Genomic DNA, 14,439 nt, shown 5'->3' on the forward strand with positions numbered 1-14,439 from the left:
TTTTTATGCAGGAGGTTATTTCATTATTTCTATCCATGTTGATATTCTGCAGTTCAGGAAGCATTTAAATATGCAACACTTCAACGAGAATTTTCAGGTATCCTTTTTAGGCCATTATTGCACACAGGTTTTAGAAAAATCCATCTGCCTTCACCTAGCTTATAACGGATTGAAATAATTACTAGATGGAAATTTTGCCTGAAAGCCAAGAGTAGAAAAATCAAAAAAGTGGATATTTTAAAATGTAGATTATTTGGAAGGCATCCATATAAGTATATATGCTCTACATCAAATTCCTTTCCTTCCTAAACTGTTCTGGATGTTTCCCCTGCAGAAAATGGAATAAGGCAAAATCTGTAAAACAAGAAGGCCAAATCTTTGATCACCACTGAAATGCACACAGCGTTAAAGACATATGCATGATAAAGTGGTTTAAATTACAAGATACGATAGCTAAATAAGTGTTTTGAACAACCAATACCAGTTTAGAGACTTCCTGGGGCAAATGATGCAGCTTTAGCATCACACTTTATATAAGCAGCTGAACTATTTTTTTTTCAAACTGTCCAAACACACAAAAATGTGTATTGATGTGAATGAGCTCACCTTACAACACAGAATACTGAAAAACCATGGTATGTAAGAAGATGATAAAATATGATTCTCAGCATTTATTTTTAGAAACTCAGTTTAAAATGAATAAATTTTAACAGACACAATTACAAGAAATACTTAGAAGGCTATTTGAAGCCATTCAAAATGAAAGCTGACCCAAGGGGGAAGCTATACAATCCGTGTTTGGTTCATATCACAGGCTGGGTTTAGAAAGGAATTGAAAGTGGGATGAAAACAAGTTGACAAAGTGCTTTATTGATCACTACAGAACCCCAAACTATCAAAACCCCCCATGAAACCCAACCCACACCCCTCTCAAAAACCAAAAAAATCCCTGAGCAGCAAAGCCAACAAAGCTTTATTTCCCATTTCTTTCTGTGTAACGTCTTAGTGAGGGGTAAGGGAACTGTTAGATTTGTTAAAGCTTTCTAATGGTTCATTACATGACTTGTTAAGAAACTAAGACAGGATGACAGCACAGTCTTAGGAATTTGTTGTGTTAGAAAGCCTGTCTGAAAACTTAGATAGGAAGTGAAAGGGGCTTCAGAAGGTCAGTTCCTGTGTTTAGTACCCTAGGGCAGGATCAGCTAGCTATTCATAGGAGAGGACATTTGTTAACCTTTTTGGAAACACATCTAATGAGGACCTTCCATGCCAACCCCAGGCAGTCTGGTTAGTTCACTCTTCTTAGGAAATTCTTCCTAATTTGAATATTCATTGATAGAATTTAAATCCATTATTCATTTCCAGATTATTATAGACATGAAGAATTTATTCCCTTTGTCTTTGCTGAAGTCTTTAAAAAGCATTCATTTGAAAATTCATATACATCCCTTGTTTCTCTCTCAGTTGAACAGAGCCTGTTCATTGATTCTTTCCCTTTGGCCTCTAAGTCTGTGATTCATCATAAATCCAGAGATAACCTTCATCAGATCTTTTCCCAGAGCTTCCGACCTCTATGGTTTGTGGGGATTTTTTTTGTTTGTTGTTGTTTGGTTGCTTTGTTTGTTTTGTTTTGTTTTTAACCTGGAAGCAGAAGTGAAGTGATCTGAACTTTGAAATTCAGATCCAGAAGAGAAAATCCCAAACCTCTTATATCTAAAGAATAAACCTTTACTCATGAAGCTGAATGTCAGGACAAGAGAGATGTGAACAAACAATAAACTTCACAAACTACAAGCTCTCTGTGCTGCAGATGAGAATATGGCTCTATTTTCAGTCAGCTTTGAAGTCTTCCAAAACCTCATGCAAAAAAGGGCCTAAAAACCTGCTGTTTCATGGTCAGGTGTTGACCTGGTTTATCTGTAAATTTCAGGAAAGCAAGGAGTGTTTTTTTTGTGAAGAAGGAAATTTTGGAATAAGGTACAAAATCACAGAAAACCCAAGGGCTTTTCCCTGCTCTTTTTGAAAAGAGTTTCCTAAGTATGATACCAAGTGGGAAATCTCCATGTATCATAATTTTTTTCCTAAAGCAGTTTGTAGCTCATGCCTTGTTTTTCACCTATATATACAAACACAGTGGCAGGTTCAGGGACATTTTTTAACCTAAGCATTAAAATAAGCGGAATAATGTATCTGTCTTGTTCTACTCTACTGATTTTATAAAATATCAAACATAAACTAATCTTATTTCATCCTGCAGTGAATTAAAATAAGTATAAACACCATTGAAATAGCATGGGCAGAATATTATAACAGTATATATTATTTCAGCATCTTGCTTTATTGCAAAAATTCTTCATTACTTTTTCTTTATGTTCCACTTTATTGAGAGAGATGGCATCTGGCTCAAGTTTTATATAAGATATCAATCTCCAGTATCTAGAATTTCATGGAATTATGATACTAAATTGGGTCAACAGTGTATGTCTCTGTATATACACAACTTGTGAAACAGAGAGCAATCAATTATGTCCCAGCTTTAGGAACATGAAGATGGACTTTAAATGCATTTGAGTCAACTTCCTCTGGGAGCTTCTGTGTCCAGTAAAGTTGTAAATCTGAAAAGAAAAGCAAATTTGGGTACCAAGGCTTGATGTAATCAGAGTGGAGGGTAGTTGCTAAGAAATTAATTTCAAAGCAGATTGAATAAATGCATGTTTGGAATAGGGAGAAGAAGCATGATTCTATCTCATGACTAATAAAGCAACAGCAAATATGCATTGATCAAAAAGTGCTTTACGAGCATTACTAGTTATCAGTGGGTGGTGCAAGAGTATTTTGTAACATTCATTTGCAAACATTTGCATGTCTTCATTTCAGTGCAACTGAAGAAAGAGATTAAGTGACAACTGAAACACAGAAGGGAGGGAAATGGTCAAAAACAAACAAGCCCTGCTTTGCAATTTACCTGCTCACAAATCAAGAGGGCTAGAAAGAAACCAAACCTGTTCAGCCCACCATACTAGTCTGTGCCTTTTGGCAGACAGGGTAGCAAGATTTATAACAGATGTTATGCAAAATCCCTTGACCAATTTTTATTTCTAATCAAGTGGGAGAAAAGAAAAGAAAAATGAAAAAAAAAAAAAATAGAAGAAGAAGTAGGGCAGCTCCACCCAAGGAAAAAAAAAGGAATAAAAAGACTGTACTGTTCTTTGGTTCAAGCAGCAGTGTTCTTCTGCCACACTTGGAAGTATTTTCCTCTAAAAGGAAAGGCTTGTATGCAGGAGAGTTTGCATGTTCTATTCAATTATGTCAGCTGGCTTGCTGGAAAATCATGCTGGCTCTTCTGAAAAATCTTTCTGTAAAAAGATGTTTCTAAGTAACATCACAGTACTACAGCTTTATGGGAAAGCAAAGTTGTGTCCTATTAATGAAAAAGCTTTTAAAAAATCTTGTTTTTCACTATGTAATTTATGCTTAGGCTTTTTCTGTATGATGAAATCTCATCAAATTATACTTTAAATACACAGGCTCATAGCAATATGTGCAAATACTGCCTCCTGGAGACTATTTTTGTGGCTACAGGAAGATGGAACCTCAAATAGCTTCTCAGGTTCATATACAAAGGCAGAAATCAGAAGAGCAGTTAATATCTATTTAATTTCAGAACGGACTTAATTACGCCTGTGTTTGTTACTTAACAAGGAAGTGTCTTATTTACAAGAACTGTCAGGGCTAATTGAGTCTCCAGTTGTGCAACTTTTCAGTCTTATTTTACTGTCAAAATAAAAGGGCTGGACTGAAGTTTTTCTTTGAATATGGCCAGGTTATCTCTTATTTTAAAAAATCACAGAGCGTACAATGTAGACAAATAGATTTTCCATCACAAGGCACAGAGCAATGGAGAAAAAAATCCGGAAGGTAGTTAACAAATGGAAAACTTAAAATATATCTAAATGCTACCTTCTCATTGCCTCTCATTGTTAGAATGTAAATTTCCAAAGTTTAATTCTTAGTAGTTCAGAAATTTAAATATGCCTACTTGTGCGTTTGTCCAACACAGTGAGTAACACAGAGGCAAAGAGAGACACTATGTGTAATATTAAATGCCATGCAACGCTTCATCCACTACACAATAGGGCAGAATTTAGCTGATCTGACAGGCACGCATGGCTGCATCCACTGTAGCCACTGCTTTCTGCAGGGCTACACCTTGCCAGGTTTCTGTCTGATATCCTGACGTGACTGCCCCATAATTGTCCTGGCTTCAACTGAGACAGAGGTAATTTTCACAGGAAGCTGGAAGGGGGCACAGCCAGGACAGCTGACCCAAACTAGCCAAAGGGATATTCCATGCCATGTGATGTCATGCTCAGTACATAACTACGGGAGCTGGCCAAGGATGGGGATTGCTGCCTGGGAGTGGGATGGACATTGGTTTCCATGTGGGTGAGTGAGTGCAGTGTGTATCTCTCGTTTTGTATGTTCCTGCAACTTACTAATAAAAAGAGAATTTATAACCTTTGGAAGGAGGTGCAGTCTACTCAAGAGGAATACAAAAATGTCATGAAGTTAAGCAGGGAGAAAATTAAAAGGGCCAAAGCTCAACTAGATCTGAGCCTGGCTTTTGCTGTAAAAGGCAACAAGAAATGTTTATATAAAATATATCAGCAACAAAAGGAGGGCTAAGAAGAATCTTCATCCCCTGATGGATGTGGGGGGAGACATAGTGACAGAAGATGAGGGAAAGGCTGAGGTACTAAATGCCTTCTTTGCCTCAGTCTTTAATAGTCAGAACAGTTGTACTCCAGGTACCCAGCCCCCTGAGCTGGAAGACAGACAGGGATGTGAAACAGAATGAAGCCCCAATAATCCAAGGGGAAATGGATAACAACCTGCTACACAACTTGGACACCCACAAGTCTACGGGGCGAGATGGGATACATCCAAGTGTGCTGAGGGAGCTGGCAGAGGTGATCACTAAGCCACTTTCCATTATCTATCAGCAATCCTGGCTAACTGGCAAGGTCCTGGTTGACTGGAAGTTGGCAAATGTGACACCCATCTAAAGGATGGGCCAGAAGGACGATTTGGGGAACTACAGACCTGTCAGTCTAACCTTGGTGCTGGGGAAGGTCATGGAGCAGATCACTCTGAGTGACTTCACATGGCAGTTACAAGAAAAACAAATGATCAAGCCCAGTCAACATGGATTTACGAAAGGTAGGTCCTGTTTGACCAACCTGATCTCCTTCTATGACAAGGTGACCAGCCTAATTGATGAGGAAAAGGCTGTGGATATTGTGTACTTAGACTTCAAGTAAAGCCTTTGACACTGTACCCTACAGCATTCTCCTGGAGAAGCTGGCGGCTCATGGCCTGGCTGGGTGCACTCTTTGACGGATAAAGAACTGTCTGGATGGCTGAGCCCAAACAGTTGTGGTGAGTGGAGCCAAATCCAGTTGGCAGCTGGTCACGAGTGGTGTTCCCCAGGGCTCAGTGTTGAGGCCAGTTCTGTTTAATCTCTTTATTAATGATCTAGATGAGGGGATTGAGTACACCCTCAGTAACTTTGCAGATGACATCAAATTGGTGGGAGTATTGAACTGTTGGAGGGTGGGAAGGCCATACAGAGGGATCTGGACTGGCTGGATTGTTGGGCTGAGTCCAATTGCATGACGTCTAACAAGGCCAAGTGCCAGGTCCTGCTCCTGGGTCACAACAACCCCAGGCAGCGCTGCAGGTTGGGGAAGAGTGGCTGGAAAGCTGCCTGGCAGAAAAGGATCTGGAGGTGTTGATAGACAGCAACTGAACATGAGCCAGCAGTGTGCCCAGATGGCCAAAAAGGCCAACTTCACCCTGGCTTGTATCAGGAATAGTGTGGCCAGCAGGACCAGAGCAGTGATCCTGTCCCTGTACTCAGCACTGGTAAGGCTGCACTGTGAACATTGTGTTCAGTTTTGGGCTCCTCATCGTAAGAAAGACATTGAGGTGCTGGAGAGAGTGCAGAGGAGGGTGATGAAGCTTTTGGGGGGGCCTGGAGCACAAGTCTGATGAGGAGCGGTTCAGGGAGCTGGGGCTGTTCAGACTGGAGAAAAGGAGGCTGAAGGGAGACCTTATCACTGTCTACAACTACCTGAAAGGAGATTGTAGAATGGAGGTCATTGGTCTCTTCTCCTAAGTAGCAAGTGATAGGACAAGAGGAAATGGCCTCAAGTTGTGCCAGGGGAGGTTTAGACTGAATATGAGGAAAAACTTCTTCATGGAAAGGGCTGTCAGGCATTGGAACAGGCTGCCCAGGGAAGTGGTAGAGTCACCAGTACTGGAGGTGTTTAAAAGGCGTATAGGTGAGGTTCTTATGGACATGGTTTAGTGCTAGAGTTGGGTTATGACTGGACTCAATGACCCAGAGGGTCTCTTTCAACCAAGATGATTCTATGATTCTTTGATTCTTTTATTGTTATCGTTGTTGTTGTTGTTGTTGTTATTGTTATTGTTTATATCTTTCATTTTGCTGTCCTGTTAAACTGTTTTTATCCAAACCCACAAGTTTTACCTTTTTTTTTTTTTTTTTTTTCTGATTCTCCTTGACAACCACCAGGGCTGGGAGGGGGAAGAGTGAGTGACTGGCTGTGTGGTACTTAGCGGCTATCTGGGGCTAAGCCACAACATGTAGCCGCTGCTTTCTGCAGGGCTAGACCTGGCCAGGCTTTTGTTTGCTATCCTTTCAAGACTGCCCCATAACTGAAGAGCAAATTGAGGCTATATCCTTTAAACTTCCTACTGCCTTCAACGATGCTTTTATTCATACGAGAATTCTTGTCTCAGAAAAATCATTGTTATTCCACCCGACTTTCATACTGCTACACCTATGTTTAATGTGACTGGTTCTGCTGCTTCTGCTAGGCTGACAGCGCTCTTTAAGTTAATTAGTATTTGCATAATTTACATGAAAGATTATTTGCTTTTTGGGGGGAAGCTGAAGCTGTATGTGCTCCACTCTGTTCACACTGATACAGCAGCACAAAAGGACAGAAACTGGATTAGCTGTGTTTGCCTGGAAATCAGGCAATCCTTTGGTGGCATAAATACGATGTGTCTGACTCTTACACACTAGGTTCTTCCCACATGTGGGAATATGGAACACCACAAAGGTGTAAAAGCATGACCAGGACAGCTGACACTATTTAGAGTACCTTGAGGTGTTATTGAAAAGCTGCGCCAGGAAGTTGTCCTCAGCTGGGAACAGAAAGGAGATAGGAATAGGTCCAAATGGTAACTGCCAGCACTTTTCAAATTGTATGCAGAAAATTGTTTGGCCAAACAAGGATCAGGCCCTTGGTTCAAAGCTTCATGCATAAGCCATGCAGAAATCCTCTGTAAACCCCATTAGCTTTGCTGTTTTCACTAATACATGCAGAAAATCATGGAGCTAAATCAGTATTCCCTTGGGTTATTAGTGGTCAGGCATGTTGCACAGGTGAGCATTCAATGCTGACAGACCAAAGCGCTTCACTGCAGACCTCTGGGCAGGGGTGCTGCCCTGCACAAGCAGTCACACAGGGTAGGCAGCTGCAGCAGCGGCACTAGAATTAAGGACAGATTGCCGTCACTATTAGGTTTGTCTTTACTGTTCATGGCTCAATTTAATAGTCTAGCTAGAACAGGATCCATTTTACTAGAGTGTATAGTTAATAAACAGTTATTTATCAGAAGCATAAAGAGATTATGAGTAACATAGCCTGTTCCATTACTCAGCTAGCTAGTTGCAGCTAATAAATCAAATGTCTTCTCCTTCTTTTGTTGTAATATCCTGGCCTCATTTCTAACAGCAGTGCCTAAATATGTATTGTGCATGTGATAGACTTAGTTATGAATCCAATCCTATGGGCACTCTACTGAAAAAAAAGGTGCTTTGCAGTCACATCTGGTAGGACATTCTTCATTTTTTTTCTGCTTATACAGAACATGTACATCAAGCTTCCACAAACCAGCAAAAATCACATTCAGTTACAGGAGCAAACAGTGACATTTTTATTATGATCTTCAGTGACCTGATGCATGGAATGCATTAAAATAACAATATGTGTGATATTCATAGCTCAAAATTTCTTTACATATGAGATAGTAATATTTTCCACGTGAAAACCTGCTGCCCCTCAGTGGTTTCTAGAGGAAACAACAGAACAATGCCATCAATTGCTCAGAACAATGAAGACTTGGGTAGAATACAGTGGGTTTGGCTAATAACTAAATTAGCAGTTAATTATTACAGTTAATTATTTGGTTAATAACTAAATAACAGCACAACGTCAAGGAATAGTTCATAAACAGTGAAGCAATGATGATGCCAACTTGGCCTACTTGTTTCCTGAGCCTTCTACATGCACCTTGTTCATCCAAACAGTATTTGTTTTCATTCCCCATAGAGTGACAACAAACTTTGTGTTAGATGGTAGCTATAAGTCATAGTGGACCCTAAAAATGGCAAGGAGTGAGATGCTATAGTAAAGAAATACTGAAATTCTTCAGAAACTGGCCCTAATGTTCAGAAGCACTCAGTGTTTGCATCTACAGACGGAGACAATGTGACCTGCAAGCAGTTTGCCTGACCAAAACAAAATTCTTCACTGAGTAAAGAAAATACGACTGGGATTCCTCATCTGATATAACATCTAGTCTTTGCAGCCACTAATAGCATGAATAAACAACAAGGACGTAGCAGAAGGTTATGGTAATGAAAGTGCAATTCATCTGAAGAAGCTTATATAATTGGATTACATTTATATAACCTCCTGTCTTGCAATATATTGGTGCTTCATAGTCTTTTAAAGTGTTTAATTTCACAGGAATCTGGTGAGGTAAATAACTACTGGCCATCTATTTTACAGCTGGGAAACCAAAGCAAAAGAATGAACAGGGGCTGCATTCAGACTGGTTCATACGAGTTAGCTTCACTATCATAAATACCTCCTCCACTGATGCCACAGAGAACCCAGGTCTTCCTGTCTTGTATAAACTGTTCTGAATTGTTGAGCGGCACTCTTAAACCTGGGTGCCACAGCAGTTGTGAAACCAAAGGCTTGTACTGATGGCAAGTGGTCTGAATATGGCCTTAAAGAGCTTGTCCATGATCACGCTGAGTTTGAAGTAAAACAGAAAGTTGATGCTGGATGTTTCCCAAGTCCTGTAGGTCAGGCATGAAAAATTTGGGGAAAGCAGAATTTCTGAAAGTAATCCTTTAAGGTAATAGCAGTTTTAGGTGAGCCACAGGAAAGCTCAGTCCTGTAAATTGGGTTCATAAGGTCCTGTAGGAGCTTTCTGGCAGGTGTTCACAAACCCACATTGCCCTGGGATTTGCTTCTTCCAACAGCCTGTTAGCTCCCTCTGCTCTCCGTGACTACTTTTTTTTTTTTTCCATTTAAGAGACCAAGAGCCTCATTTTCAATTCAACTGAAAATGATTATAATTGATGTGAATTATGCAAAGCCTTTTGTCGCATTTTCCATTCTGGCTTGTTCAAAGCCCTGGATCTGAAACGCCACTCTGTACTGCAGTTCCAGGTCTGAATCTGCAGAGCAATCCCATTTCTAGTTTCAGAAATCTTTGTCTTGTTGAACATATCAGTAATTATGATTTGTATGAACATAAGTCACTACATTTAAATTTAGTTAGTGGATGAATACCATCAGATTAAACTGTCCTTTAGTAAGTCCTTTGCAATCCATAAATAACTCTGCTGAGAGCATAACAAAGGCCCTTTGTGTTATTGCGCAGTGGAGCCAAAAATGTTCTCGAAGCAAAGTTTGTTTTCAGTATAATTACATACAGCTCATACATGAAACAGCTTGTTGTGCCGTAGCCAAAAATGTAGTTCTTTAGATTCTACAAACATCTTCATCTATCTATATCAACAACAGTAACAAATGCATGGTAAGACCATTTATAATTCACTGGTTCTTTTCTTTTATTCTATTTGAAATATTACTTCTTGTCTAAGGACACAGTCCTGCAAGAAACTTACTGCTGGCATAAACATCTGCCTGTACAAACGGCCTTGCAGCACTGGGAGTTCAGTCAGTGAACTCAGGACTGTTCTGTTATCTTTTGGGATAGTGCCTGTTACTGATCCTGACTGGAGACTTAAAAATCTGCAGAAAATCTAGCAAATAGATTTTTAAATACTGTGGAAAATAAAGACTTTTTTTTTTCTTATGTTGGGTATGCTGAGAACAGGAGAATGCATTCAGATCTCCCAGTGAAAGCTTAGATGCCTAAGGTTTTATTTTAGAAAACTGAATATATCCTCAGCCACTTCTATCAGCTGAACCATCCTGTCAAAATGGTATGTTTGGAGACTTCTCAGCAACTAAATAATCATTCTGCACTTGAAATAATGGAAACAATTTTGGATCCCCCAATGTTGATCGGAAAACCAGACAACACTCCCTACAAGAAAGTACAATAATTCAGCTAGGAAATTTTGTTCCTTAGTAATTTGTCCTCACATCTCGGCATCCTCCCATTCCAGATGCTGATAGTATCCTAATTCTCCATTGTGTTCTTTCTTGTATTTCAGCATTTAATACTTTTCTTTTTGAGAGGACTAGTGGGAAAGTAAGTTATGAAAAACCACAATGTCATCTCATTCCTCAGTAGCATATGTTTCTCTGCCACTACAACATCTGGGTTTATATGGTTCCAGGAAGAAACACCTTTTACAGAAATAATTGTCCCTGTATAGAAATCCGTAGTCAGTAAAGAGGTGCTATAGCCACTCTACCATCTTCATCCTTACTACTAGTGAAAGGACAAAAGGGATGTGATAGCTATGCTACAGTAAGATGTGGAACAGACCAAAGGACAACTGGTAGCTAAAATACTTCAGAAAAATACAAATGCTGCTCTTCTCTGTTTGGGGTGGGTCACATTCCTGAAGCCCTCAGATCAAAGCAGCCAAGATTTGTGCAGAACACAGTTTACTTTGCTAAGAAAGCATGAATCAGATGCCACCATTGGGAAATGTCTCTTACTGTTGGGAAAAATCCCTTTTCATCTCAGTTTCTGATTTTTTTTTCCTTCCCAAGAAGCAAAAGACAGTTCTGACCCTGACACAGCCTACACATTGGAACAGTATTTAGCTACCAACAGGCTGGGAACTGCATCATCAGAGATTCATAGTCCTTTGTTTCTTCCCTTTCACTTCCTTGCACAGTCCTGGAAAATATAAAGTATTCTTGCAAGTATTGCTACATAGTCCAGCACCTAACCAGGGTAGAGCTAATGCTCAAGCACCACCTGGCCCACCTCTGTCAGGAGAAGAGCAGCTTGTAATTACAAAGCAGTGACTATACAGGAGCTCTGCAGTAGGTTACAGTAGTAGCTTTGTCCCCTCCACTTCTATCACCTGCATCTGCTTATGCTCCATGTTCCACACACTCTACTGGTAGCAACAACCAGGAGCAAGGAAGGCATCCAAAACCCTTTTGCATTTCCCCCCGCCACAAGCAGGCCAGACCAGTCTCATCCTAAATCACAATCTTTATAAACACAGCCTAGAAATCATAGAATCATGGAATCATTTAGGTTGGAAAAAAACCTTTAAGATCATTGAGTCCAACTGTTAACCTGATACTGTCAAGTCCACCACTAAGCCAACTACCTAAGAACCTAATCTACATGTCTTTTAAACACTTCCATTAAACTCTAGAGATCGCCTGTTTACTACTTTGCAGAAAGGTAAAACTTAAATTATATAAAAATAAGTGAATAAGTACATAACATACAAGGTCCTTAACCATGATAGGCAATATTATTGTATGGGAAGTATAACTTCACCTGTTTCATGGTAAGGAACATCACAAGGGAACAGATTATTTTACTGGCATAAATTAAATAGAGCCCTTCATCAAAAAGTTAAGGCTTCCTCCAAGAATCAATATGCTTTTTATATTTATTGCTAAATCTCTGGAAATAAAATAATTTAAATGACTGCTTGTCTAAGCAGTTTCAAGCTGGCTAATAAGTTGCACTGACAACAATACATCTTTACCTGAGTGGCAGAGAAGATATACCCAGCTGGGAGGAGTGCTCTGTGCTAGGGAAGGAAAACTCTATATACACTTCAAACGTGTGCCACAAATAAAGGCTGGGAGATATGGGATACAGCAGAGAACCTACAAGACACCCCTTTTAAATTTAAAATTGCAGCAGAAAACAAAATTTAAAAATAACAAAGGAATTTTGGTCTCGAAACTTCAAACAAAGGGCAGTGGAAACTTCAAGCAATGGACTTCCCTGCCAAAGCAGGACTACCTGTAGCAAACTTCAAGGTAATGCTGCATTTCGGTCTCAACACACCATAATCACCCTTGTATCTCTATAAACTAATAACACACTGGCACTCTGGGCCCTAAATTCTATATTTAGGCATTATCTGCCTGCACTTCAATAAAAACTTTGGACTTAAATAATGAAAACAATTATCAAATTCACTAGACACTCAATAGGATAATAAAAACTAGAAAAGATGACCTGACGTTTTTTTTTTGAGAAGTATCGTTAAAATACATGGTATTTAAACAACGCAGTGCTCACTGAAGTGCAATTCCAGAAGTAGAACTAAACCTCTGCGTTTTACTCAGTTTCCTATGACAGAGCCATAAATAATATTCCATAGTTCTTCATCAACTAAGTTCCCACTGAATGAGTCTTTGATCTGTGGGCAACTGAAGTACTTGGTTGAAGTTGCTGGCATGATAATTATCTTCCACTCAGCCTATTTCAGGAAACAATTTAGAGGGACTCCTTTGTTCAGCAATGGCTAAAATTGCAGCAAGTCAGTCACAGAAGGACTAAGCCATGCTGAGGGTGGGGCAACAGCTGAGCTGTAGGTCCCATGGGTTCTCCCCGAGTGTGGGAAATAGCGCAGATGTAGGGGACTAATCTGAACACAGAGGAGTGTGTATGTGTAGGCTTTCTTTTTTTTTTAATACATGTTTCAACAAATAGAACAGTGAAGAGAAGCTCTGCAGATACACACAAACAAGGCAGCAAAAAAAGCAAGACATGATCAGAAAAACAGCGGCAGGAAAACAACCATGAACAAAACTAAAGCAGCTTTTGGGCTGTCTGTGCTGAAAAAGGCTTGGAACTGAGAACAGAGAAGTTTGCCACTGTTAGTTGAGTTTAAATATACTCAAAGAAATATGCTCAGCCTCTCTAAAAGCCCTGTATTGCATTACAAAATACCTCGCTGCATCTTCATTTTATTCTTTTACAGGAAATATCCTGCAATTCTTTCCAAACTGATGCATTATTCATGCCAAAATGGAGAAACAATATTAAGGTAGAAAATCTGGGAGACTGTACAGGAAATGGAATTAAAATCTAAAATCAGAAGATTATCTGGAATGTATCTACAACTACTTTAATTTCTGGGGTTTGGGTGTATGCTTTTGAAATTGAAATAAGGAATGCTTGCAACTACTTAATTATGAAAGCTGCACAATGCTATGTTTGTACTTCAAGTCTCTATAAAACTATTGACCAAAAAAAAATTCTAGGCTGGAATTCAGTTTTGATGCAAATGGACCTCCTTACTACCTTTCCTAGCAGCCAGACTGCTACTCCAGCGTGCAGACTGATGCCTTAGTCTCGCCTGCTTCCTCCTCGTCTTGCCTGTCTATCAGGAAGCAAACTGAATGCACATGCTGACAGCATTAGTGAGAACAGCAGAAGTTGTTACTGAATGAATTCACTATATTGGAAAAGGAACTGGGAGTTGTCGCTAGAAATCAGTGCCAACTGAAAAATGAAAGACAATGGAAGTAAAAAGTATGCACACAAGGGCAGGTTGAAGATGAAGGCACAAAGACTATTGCTTTGATTTTTTTTTTTTAATGATTTTTTTGAAGCAAGAAGATAAAAAGAATCTTTATGTCTATAACGTATATACTCATGAGCAAAGGAGAAGATAACTTGGAACTTAAAAAATATTATAGGATCAACATTTTAATTCTATTTTGTCATATACCAAAACCATTTTAAGTCAAGTTATGGTGTTGAAGGAAAATGTAGTAGAGAAAATCTTTCTTTTAATCCAAAAGTGTAATTAAATTTTAATTGGGGCACCCAAAGAGGGCCAAACAACAAGAATACAAGTGATGGAACAAGAGAGAATAGAGGAAAACAATAACCAAATTAGGAAGAAAACAAAGGCAGGGAAAGCAGGAGGAAAGAGTGAAACAAACCGCATACCTCCTGCTGCAGTGCTCTGAAACCTTTTCTGTTTCACTATTCTTCCACACTCACTGTGTCCTCCCCAAGGATCTCAGTGTTTCACAACTGTAGAGATGCCTCATCATGAAAATGCATTTGCATCACAGCATATCTTGCATTTTTTCAGCCTTGCTTTTTTTTGACTTGCTTCACACCTCTGTT

General features: G+C 39.4%; 1 protein-coding gene across 2 annotated transcripts in view; it reads right to left on the reverse strand.

Moving 5' to 3' along the window:
- The window catches only part of LOC135577447 (uncharacterized), a 32,717-nt gene that overhangs the window by 2,959 nt on the left and 15,319 nt on the right, over window positions 1-14,439 (reverse strand). The window lies entirely within an intron of this gene.

Source organism: Columba livia, chromosome Z (assembly GCF_036013475.1).
Source record: "Columba livia isolate bColLiv1 breed racing homer chromosome Z, bColLiv1.pat.W.v2, whole genome shotgun sequence".
Taxonomy (NCBI): domain Eukaryota; kingdom Metazoa; phylum Chordata; class Aves; order Columbiformes; family Columbidae; genus Columba; species Columba livia.